The following is a 10,698-nucleotide window of genomic DNA, read 5'->3' as shown; positions in this document are numbered from 1 at the left end:
AAAATGTATACACCCCGGCTTATCATGTAGCGGTAGCTTTCGGAAAGGTGGAAAACATATATTTAATACTTGCGCCGGGTATTTAATGTTCGGCTCCGCCCGAACTTAGACTTTCTTACTTGTTTTCATTAGAGTTTGAGTAACTCCTTTCACTAAATGGCTTTTAATAACTTTAACGAGACCTTAACTTATTTTGTTTTATTAATTTTAGTGCAGTTTTGAAAAAATGTTCATGCTAAAAAATGTTTTGTTACACTACTTTATCTTATTCCTTTGATTGTACATGTTAAATAAAAGCTTGTTTTTAAAAAAGATTTTTTTTATATTATTTTATTTGGAACTCTTTAGTGTTATTTTATATAACCATGACATAATATTTTTATTAAGGGCTGACTCTCCATTTATGAGCGTAGTACATATAATGACCCGTAGTTATAGTCAAAATAAAATCGACTCTAAAGTTAAAAGCAGGTTTTTTGACAGATATCCCATTGAAAGTTATGTCAAAAAGCTGCTTTTAACTTTAGAGTCGACTTTATTTTGACTATAACTACGGGCCATTATATTTAGTTGTATTTTATATAACCAGGACATAATATTTTTATTAAGGGCTGACTCTCCATTTATGAGCGTAGTACATATAATATAAGCGGCGTAAATCTTTTCGATCATCCGTTTAGGCTGAGCAAAACACGTTGAGTTCAGGTAGCGAAAAAATTTTACGATGGAAAATTGCGGAAAGTTGGCAACTGTTGAACTGAGCGGAACTACTCAACTGTGCGTTTCTAGGACAAACAGTCTACGGTTAGACAATATGAACGCGCCCAATGTAACACGAATTAGGAGCATAATCAGAAACAAATCGGTGTGTTATTTAATTTAAGTATTCAGATCAAGTACAATCCACACACCCGGTAGGTGCTCTACAGAAATTCGTATAGAAGTATCCCAAGGTTAGCAGCTGATTTATTCAAACTAATTTCGGGTATTTTATCTTACCAAGGAATTCACAATAGAATCTATCATACCACTCCCTAAAACTATCCTACATAGTTGCGCCGGCAAATTACGCTATGCTATCACTAGCAGTAGTGAACACGCTGTAAAGAAGCTGTTAAGCAGGGATCGCACGATTTGTACATTTGTACAGATTTGTACATTTTGGCAGTCACAGAGTGGTGTTGTCTAGAAATAATGAGTTTAGCTCAATAACGGCTTTCCCAACAACACCACTCTGTAACTGTTAAAATGTACAAATCTTGTGATCTTTGCTTTAGATGAAGATAAACATAGGGAGCTGGGAAGATGTTAAAATATCAAGCTAAGTGCATAGTATACATTTACGTTGCATGTTTGTTGTGTATGTGGAGATTCTTGCAAATTATTTTAAACCCCTGCAAAAATTTTAGGACAAGGTGGTCCACTGGGACGTAGTTTTAAAGTATGTGCAAAATGACCAGGTTGCATACTAGTAACTTGTTATGCTGACCTGGACCACTTCAAACGTAAAAAACTGACATATGTATTGAACACCACCTCTTCGTGGCCCATCGGAACGGCGAATTTTTTAAGAAAATTAATTTTAAATAATAGATTTTGCTATTTAAATTTAAAAAGCACCTTGAAAAATTATCAAATATTCGGTTTATACAAAATCTTATGAAATTCAGTCCATGGTCCAAAAGGAGTAGTTGTCTAGGTGGTCCCATGTTATGCAGCGGTGGACCAGAAGTAGTCCCATGTTATGCAGCGTTGGCCAGAGGTGGTCAGGTCCAATGACATCGCAATGTTAATGTAACCATATTTTCTCCATATGTTTGGACCATTTTGGTTACTAGTGTTGGTTACAATGTAGCGTGGTCCTGCACTAGTGTTTAACCTAGTTCCACTTTTTGCAGGGAACTTATACACACACATGTATACACAGCAGCAAGCTCATGCCACCAACAGCGATGTTGTATGCATAGAATTTCTACTGGGTATGTATGTAAGTTAACTATATACAAACGTATATATGTATGTATATCCATACATGAGCAAATATGACAAATGGAGTTATACCGCGCGGTACCATACCGCTGCTGTTTGAGCAAACCTTTATAATGAAAACAGCTCTTTATAAAGATTTTATTTTGTTGCTTTAAATAGAAAAGTTCTTTATATGTAAAGTCTATCTTAAACTGAAGCATTTTCATCTAAGCTAAGGGCCCGTTGTTGAAATTGAAATTTTAGCAAAAGTCATTATAAACCATTTATGAGATTGAAAACGAAAAACGTGAAGCGCATGCAATACAAAGCATTAGATGTAATTGACAATAGTCAAACTACATAACATAGAGCTAAAATTTCTACAGAGAAAGTACAAATTTGAGATCGATTTTAAGCGGTCGTTATTCATATATCCTCATTCATACATACATATATTACCCTTCATATTAATTCAGGTAGTTATATTACATGCGCCCCACGCTTTTCATTTTCAATCTCATAAATGGTTTATAATGATTTCTGCTAAAATTTCAAAATCAAAAGTTATCTATACAAATTCTATGGGGCTAAGAAATATTATTTTCTAATTTTTAGTCCATTTATAAAAGCGTTGTATATTAAAAAGTGTTATTTTATTTTATGTACAAAATTTTGCAAAATATATTAAAATAATTCAACTTGCAATGAAAGAGAACAGAAGACTATGCAAGCGAAATGTTGTTTGCTTACGTTTTGTATAAACATACATATGTACATATACCAGCAGTTAATTTCATTTAAAGAAATGGCGTGTCGTCCATTTAGTAAATTGTGAAAAAAGAATTGTAAGTCATAGGCAAAAGCCATTCGAATATTCAAATTTGTTGTTATTAAAATGAAAGTTAGTTTCGAGATAACTAACAGCACTCTACAAAAAAACCTCAGCCTTATTTTTACAAAATTTAAGCTGCATCATATAATCGCAACTGGTACGTAACGACCCGTCGATATGCCAATAAAACGATTGATCTTTTTGTTGTATTAATTTCTTGGGCATATCAAACATTATTTGAAACATGTCAACTCAAATTAAATTATTTTCTTTTTACTTTTTACAGTACAGTTTAAGGTAGTTCCAGCGTTATGTAAAAACCTTAAGAAAATCCTAACGTATTTTGTTTGAATCGAAAATTCAGTACAAATCAGTAAAAATTTTGGAAAATCAGGACATTAGCGTACTGATTGAAGAAATGAATAAAATCAGTACAAGAGTTGAAAAATCAGTACTGTACTGATAAAATCAGTACGTCTGGCAACCGTAACCACTAACCATATAACGGTAATGCATTGCAAATTTCACTACCACTATATGGTTGATGGTTATACATTTTTTAACAAAACTGTTGTAAGGATATTAGACATCTTATAAATAAAAATGAATGTATATACATATATGTACGTGTCTGTGTGTCTTATAGGCGTCTAAGGTACTAAACCGATTTTTTTATGAAATTTCTACAACAGGTTAATGTGATCCCTGGGAAAAACATTATTAATATTATTACTTTTACAGATAAAGCACACACCCCTAGCAGAGAGAAAATTTTTATTCGTCATATATCCCCAACTTTTTGGTGCGGATTAATGATACTTGGATATATCTGTCCTATTGATCAAACTGTAGGTATATCATTATGGAAAAGTGAGGGGTTCCGCGCCCCAGAAAAGAGAAAAATTTTATTGGTCATATCTGTAAACGTTTTTTTGTTTAAAAAAATTTGGATTTCGATCAGTAATGGAAAAGTAGGCACAGTAGTGCAATTTTGGACTTTTGGCACAAATGAGTAGTCCACTTGCAAAGTGCGATATGTACAATTTTTTTCGATTTTTAGTTTTTGGAGGCTTACGTACCAGTATTTATAGCAGTTTCATGTCCACTAACAACACAGTGCAAAATCGTTTTATATTATGAAAAAAATAGCATCAAATGTTACCTCTTCTTCCAAAAGTCGCTATCACACTTATTTATAAACTTTCAAAACTATACATCTTCTGATGAACTTAGAAAAAACTGCTTTAGGTCGTATAGACTGCTAATGTTATCTTATGTCATGTTATGTTATGTTACAATTTTATAAGGCTCTTATTTGTCCAAATTTTCAGGTAATAATAAAAAAGATTCAATTTAAATGTTACTTGTTGTCGTAGTCGTTTTTTCAAATTTATGGCTTTCTATTATAAAATCACATAACGCTGTTTGCAAGTGGACTACTCAATTCATCCAGTTTTGGAATAGTCATAAATTATAGAAATTTATCATAATATGCCAATATATAAAAAAAAATAAACTACAAAATCGTGTTTTCTGACCTACCGCCGCTACCTCTCAATGACCTTTTAAAAGTTTATAAAAATAGGCAATAATATTTCACATAAAAACAAATAAAACAAGTAAGAGCAGCGCTGTCTTCGGCTATCCCGAAGGCTTCATACCTTTCATTAACATCTGAAAATTTTACTTTAACAGATTACGAAGGCTTCATACCTTTCATGAACATCTGAAAATTTTACTTTAACAGATTACTACATTTGAAAAAATTTATATATTTACAGAATACATAGATAGAGGAGATACAAATATTTATGAAAAACCATATCTACAAAATCAGAGGTATGGAAGATATACCTTATATAGCACCAATATAAGTGATTTTCACTGCTGTGTGATCGGTATGTAAACCGGTAGCACAATTTAATGGGTTTAGACACCTACATAAAGGAGTCGTAATAAATTTTAATTTAAGAGATAAAGTTTATACAGCATAGATTTTGACGATTTTCTCAGTAGACTTTGTATTATTATTTATAGAATAGCTTACGAAATTTATCTGTTTTAGCAGTCCAAATAAAGGAGTTTTACAGTAAAACCCCATATCTGAACAATCAGTTGTATGGAGGATATAAATAGGCTACAGTGACCCGCTTTTTGTTAATTTTACCGTAAACTTTCTGTTGGTAATTAGTGAAAATATTGCGAAATTTCATGTTTCTAGCTGCATATGTGGAGAAGTTATAACAAAGAATCTCGAATCTGAACAATCAGTTGTATGGAGGCTTTAGATTATAGCGACCCGATCTATTTATATTTTTAGTATTTTTTTGATAACGGGTGGAAATATTGCGAAATGTTATGTTCCCAGCTGCATAAACGGAGGAGTTATAACGAAAATTCCCATAACTGAACGATCAGTTGTATTGTAGATATATGTTATAGAGACCCGAATTTTCATGTTCCTAGCAGCATAAATGGAGAAGTTATCGCAAAAAATCTCATATCTGAACAATAAGTTATATGAAGGCTATAGGTTATAGCGACCCCATCTTCGTCATTTTCACTGAAAGCATTCTTCTGGTAATGAGTGACAACAGTGCCAAATTTCATGTTCCTAGCTACTTATATGGAGGCGTTATAAAGAAAAATCTTATATCTGAACAATCAATTGTATGCGAGCTATAGGTTTTAGTGACCCGATCTTCGTAATTTTCACTTTAAGTTTTCTGTTGATATTGGGTGGAAGTATTGCAAAATTCCATGTTCCTAGGTGCATAACTGAAGAAGTTATAATGAAATATCTCATATCTGAACAATCAGTTGTATGGGAGTTATATGTTATATCGGTCCGATTCGTCCGGTTCCGACAAATGATTAATATATTATAAAAATACATCCACCTGCCAAATTTCATCCGGATATCTCGAAAACTGAGAGACCAGATTGCATACAAACACACGGACAGACAGACAGACAGACAGACGGACACGGCTAAATCGACTCAGCTCGACGTTCTGATCATTTAAGTATACATTTTAATGGGTCTATCTCTTCTTATTCTGGTACTTACAAACATCGGACCAAAATTATAATACCATTTCATGCTCATGAAAGGTATAATTAGGGGATAGCGTCTTGAAATTAAATAAAAAAATCATTTTCGATGGGCACCCTAATGTTCATATGGAAGAATAGTGACAATTTTTTAAAAAGAAAATGGGTTTTATTTTCTGACACTTTCACTAGAAGTATTGTATTCAATAACGAAAGGATGCCTTAAGTCCTTTGATCTGGTATAAGGAACTATCGAAATGGCTAACTAAGAGATTTGCACAAATCGCTAACTTTTTAACCATATAGTGCTAGTGAAATTTGAAATCCACTATCACTAACCGTGGTAGTAAAATTGAAATGCACTACCACTAACCATGTAGTGGTAGTGATATTTGTTATGGGTTACTGTTCGCCGCACAAAATACAAATACTTTATTCTTCGGCGTATAGCGCACCCGGTGGCGTGCCAGAAATTTCACCATCTAATAATTTTTTTAGAGCGTACGGCAACGCTAAAATTGCATGGAAGGTCTGCCATTTTGACGATAACTGTGTTTCCTTGTGGATAGTTGTCGCTGATTGTCACTAGTTCCCGCACGTTTGTTTGGTTACTTTTTTTGGGTAATAGAACCTTTCCGGCGGAGGCTAGTGATAGTCTGTGACAATTGTCTGTAACTGCCCGTTCTCACAGGATGGAGTTTGTATCTTGACACAAATGTTGGAATATAGAGAGTAATACATATCAAGGCTAATATCCAGGCATCTATTGCGATAAATTACTAGTTTGACAGCTACGTTTTCCCTTGCACCCAATACTTTCTGGCGGCAACATTATCCAAAATTTCACATACGGACTGTGCCACAACCCAAACACACGCTCTTGCGAAGCTCTACTTTTGTGTGTTACTGAAATTGTCAAATCTACATCTGTTTTTTAACTTGCAAGTAACGTACGTTTTCTGTGGTTTTTATCAGCTTCCATTTTGATTTTCATTCTTTATTACCGCCCACAATATTCTGCCTTATCCTGATATTCGCCCGAAAATTGTTCATCCGCCCATAGTAAATACATGGAAACCAAAAGTTGAAAAGTGAACCGGTTAGAAAAAAAAATGAAACTCATGATAAGGCTGATTACACTTAGAAGCTGTCAAATTTTAACTAGCACATGAGCAAGGTAAAATTCTGACGTTCGTATTCACCACGAAATTGTCAAACTTGTAAACTAGCAATTTTCAAAGATTTTTTTTTTGCGGTTAAGTCCGGTAAAAATATTTTCAGAGGAGTCCCGGCAACCCCGGATCTCTTTTTTGACATTCCCTCTTGCACTGCGGAAAATTCCAGTTGGAAGAGTAACGGGACTAGTCCAAATGACGCAGTGCCCGTTACTCTTCCAAGTGGAATATTCCCGCAGTGCAAGGGTATAAAAACCTGCTGGCAACCCCACAGTCGACCATTGGCGATAGTATTTCGATAGAATAAACTCGGAACGGTTGAGTAAAGAAACAAAGAAGAAAAAGCGGACTAAATGTGCAGATATTTTCCCCAAGGAAAATTTTAAAAAAATAATGAAAAATAGTGTTCAGTGAAAAGAAAAGGTTGAAAAATACCAAAGAAAAACTAACCCAGTAGACGGTGCAGTGAAAAAAAAGGGATAGAACAAAAAAGTAAAACAACAACAAAAAAAGAAACTACTGTGTGGCTAGTACCCACGAGGGCCCAGCTACGGAGCTCTACCACTACCGAGACGGACAGATCTCGCCGAGGAACAACCAGCAGAATTATCAGCGCGAACAAGAACCAACGACAACATCGCCCAACAGCAACAAGGCGGCCAACTTAAAGGCGACAACACCGCCTAACAACCACAACAAGCGGCGAAACTAAAGGCGACAACACCGCCTAACAACCACATCAAGGCGGCCAACTTAAAGGCGGCAACACCGTCTAACAACCACAACGTTGCTGCTGCTGTTGTTGTTGTTAGGCGGTAGGTCGCCTTTAAGTTGCTGTTAGGCGGTCGCTGCTGTTGTGGCCGCCTTGTTGTTGTATTGCAATCGAGCTACAAAAGAACACTCGCTTAAATGACGAAATACACGCAAAGCAACAACACAAACTCGGCTATTTATCCGAGCTCAGCCAGGTCGGTTAAAAAGTACGCGACCTGAATGCTAGAGTTGGTAAGTGAAGAAACTGCTCTATTGTGAATTGTTAATGGGAAAGTTGAGAGGGAAATTTTTGCTTCCCTTTATAAGTGACTTATATTTTAAAAGACTATATATATTACGCAAATACCTCGCATAATTACTCATTTAAATTGGTTTTTGTATCCAAATCCAGTTAAACTAATCACATTTTCTTGCCAGCTACCAACAGGGTTGCTTAAGTAGCTAAAAGGAAATTTTACCCGAGTTGAGCGTTCTTTAGTGGCTCGCTTAAAAAAATGCAGCTGGTATAAATGGTGGTCTGGACATACAACATTCAAAGCGGTCTGGACATACAACATTTCAAGTTGATAAAAGCGTTGTNGGGTTGCTTAAGTAGCTAAAAGGAAATTTTACCCGAGTTGAGCGTTCTTTAGTGGCTCGCTTAAAAAAATGCAGCTGGTATAAATGGTGGTCTGGACATACAACATTCAAAGCGGTCTGGACATACAACATTTCAAGTTGATAAAAGCGTTGTAAAAAACGTGGAGCGCATGCAATACAAAGCATTAGATTTAATTGACAATATTCAAACTACACACATAACATAGACCTAAAATTTCTACAGCGAAAGTACAAATTTGAGATCGATTTTAAGCGGTCGTTATTAATATACCCACATACATACATATTTAACTCTTCAATTTCAAATCAGGCCTATTACATGCGCCCCACGCTTTTCATTTTCAGTCTCATAAATTGTTTATAATGACTTTTGCTAAAATTTCAAAATCAAAAGTTATGAAAACAAGTTCTATGGGACTGAGAAATATTATTTTCTAATTTTGGTCCATTATAAAAGCGTGGTACATTAAAAAGTTTTTTTTCAATTATTTTATACTTTTTAGTCTTGTCTGTATAAAATTTTGCAATAGATACTAAAATAATTCAACTTGCAGTGAAAAGAGAACAGAAGACTATGCAAGCAAAATGTTGTTTGCTCCCATTTAGTATAGGCCTACATATGTACATACATACATATAGCAGGAATTAATTTCATTTAAAGAAATGGCGTGTCCATTTCCGCTGTAGCGTATCTAGTGCATATTTTTAACTTCTTCTGGCGAGGCGACATCTATCTCTAGAGTTTTTCTAATTGTATGTCTTTGATATGATAACTACGATAACTATCAACCTCGATATCTAGACTAGGTTTGCCATAAATACCTTTGCTATATTTATAGTACGGTTGTCTGGACATACAACATTACAAGTTGATAAAAGCGTTGTAATAATAATAATAATAATAATAATAAAATACTGTGGCGTAGCCGGAGTTGGACTGATGAAAGTTTTTTGTAATACATACAACTTTCTTTACGTCTGCAAGCGATTTGTTTTTCTACGATTGGGAATTTTAGGTTTTTATATTATCACTTTAAAATATTTAAAAAATCGAAGGGAAAGGACAAAGTGACTGAAAATCGCTATATAACAATTCTTCAGGATCTAAATAAAACTAATAAGTTTATATAAATAGCTTCGTCAATGCATTTTAAAATTATCCGATATTATCGATAGTTTCAATGCAAACTATCGAAAACATCGATTGGGATGACTATCGATAGTTTAACAGCTCTAATAGCTACGCGAAAATTCTGTACATCAGTGCCGATCAACCACGAGCTCACAAATCCAAACGAGATGTGTATGAGCGACGTGACCAGTGTTGCCGTTGAGAATTTGCAGAAAGTCGCAAAAAAGGGGTCATTGACGATAAAAAGGGTCACCATATTATCTTTGCCTTTCTTTACTAGTAGAAGAATACATATGTTGAATTTAAAAAGAAAATAGCGGGCCAAGCTTTACACAAAACAGGGTTGCAAATATACCCATAAATCTAGTTGCTGGAAGGAGAATTGCATTTCCTTTAGAAGATTTAAGTGATGCATTTTTTCGTACTTACAGGAGGAAATATTTTCTAATAGCATGGTTTTGTTAACATTTCCTAAGCAATCTCTGAAAGGGGGCAAAAGTCGCACATAATTTTGGAAAAGGGTCGAAAAATCAAAATTTTCAAAAAGTCGAATCAAAGGGTATTGGCGCATAAAAAGGGTCAAATTGCCCCTTTAGTCGCACAACGGCAACACTGGACGGGACTGCGCTGTACCACATACATACACACATAAACGTATTTGAGCTAAACAGCGATCGCTGATTGAACTTCCCTGCAGAAAAATTTCCGCCCTACAAATTTCACAACTGTCTCTTAACTATGCAGAGCTCATATGTGCTAGTTGCGCTGTCATCAATGTTACACAGTTCCAGTTCCAGTCATGTGAAAGCTGACAAAATGGCACAAATGTGCTATTCTATATTCTTTCGATTTTCTTACACCCCAAAACTAATAGCAAACTTTTTTCGTTTATTTAATATGTAATTCTCTAGTTTATGGGGCAACTGCTAAAATCTTTCCAAAAAAAGTCGTTATTGGTAACATTAATGTCATTTTATTACAACGCTTTTATCAACTTGCAATGTTGTGTTCCAGAAACTTTCAATGTTGTGTGTCCGACACCATAAAGCAAAGCTTTGAAAAGCTCCTATAAAAAAGCATAGTGAATAGGGCGAGGTAGATGACATCTAGATGTCGCCCTATGTACTACGTTTGCTACACCGGAAATAGACGACACGCCATTT

At 34.8% G+C, this 10,698-nt stretch overlaps 1 protein-coding gene and 1 long non-coding RNA gene across 2 annotated transcripts in view; one reads left to right on the top strand and one right to left on the bottom strand.

The window, feature by feature from the left end:
- Nucleotides 1-1,222: 1,222 nt before the first annotated feature.
- LOC108358180 (uncharacterized) overlaps nucleotides 1,223-10,698 on the bottom strand; it is a 19,948-nt gene continuing 10,472 nt past the window's right edge. The window contains exons 3-4 of the long non-coding RNA XR_001846726.1: nucleotides 3,990-4,000; nucleotides 1,223-1,234 (exon numbers count right to left, since the gene is read on the bottom strand). This is a non-coding gene — a long non-coding RNA (uncharacterized LOC108358180). The remainder of the gene's footprint in view (nucleotides 1,235-3,989; nucleotides 4,001-10,698) is intronic.
- The window catches only part of LOC108358178 (ATP-binding cassette sub-family G member 1), a 242,942-nt gene continuing 239,539 nt past the window's right edge, over nucleotides 7,296-10,698 (top strand). The window contains exon 1 of the mRNA XM_017609352.1: nucleotides 7,296-8,034. The gene's annotated coding sequence lies outside the window, so the exon portion shown is untranslated. The remainder of the gene's footprint in view (nucleotides 8,035-10,698) is intronic.

The sequence above is a fragment of the Rhagoletis zephyria genome, unplaced genomic scaffold (assembly GCF_001687245.7).
Source record: "Rhagoletis zephyria isolate East Lansing unplaced genomic scaffold, Rhagoletis_zephyria_1.1 Rzeph_scaffold_00220, whole genome shotgun sequence".
Taxonomy (NCBI): Eukaryota; Metazoa; Arthropoda; class Insecta; order Diptera; family Tephritidae; genus Rhagoletis; species Rhagoletis zephyria.
Note: the sequence above shows the minus strand (reverse complement) of the source record. Positions and strands in the feature narration are given on the sequence as shown.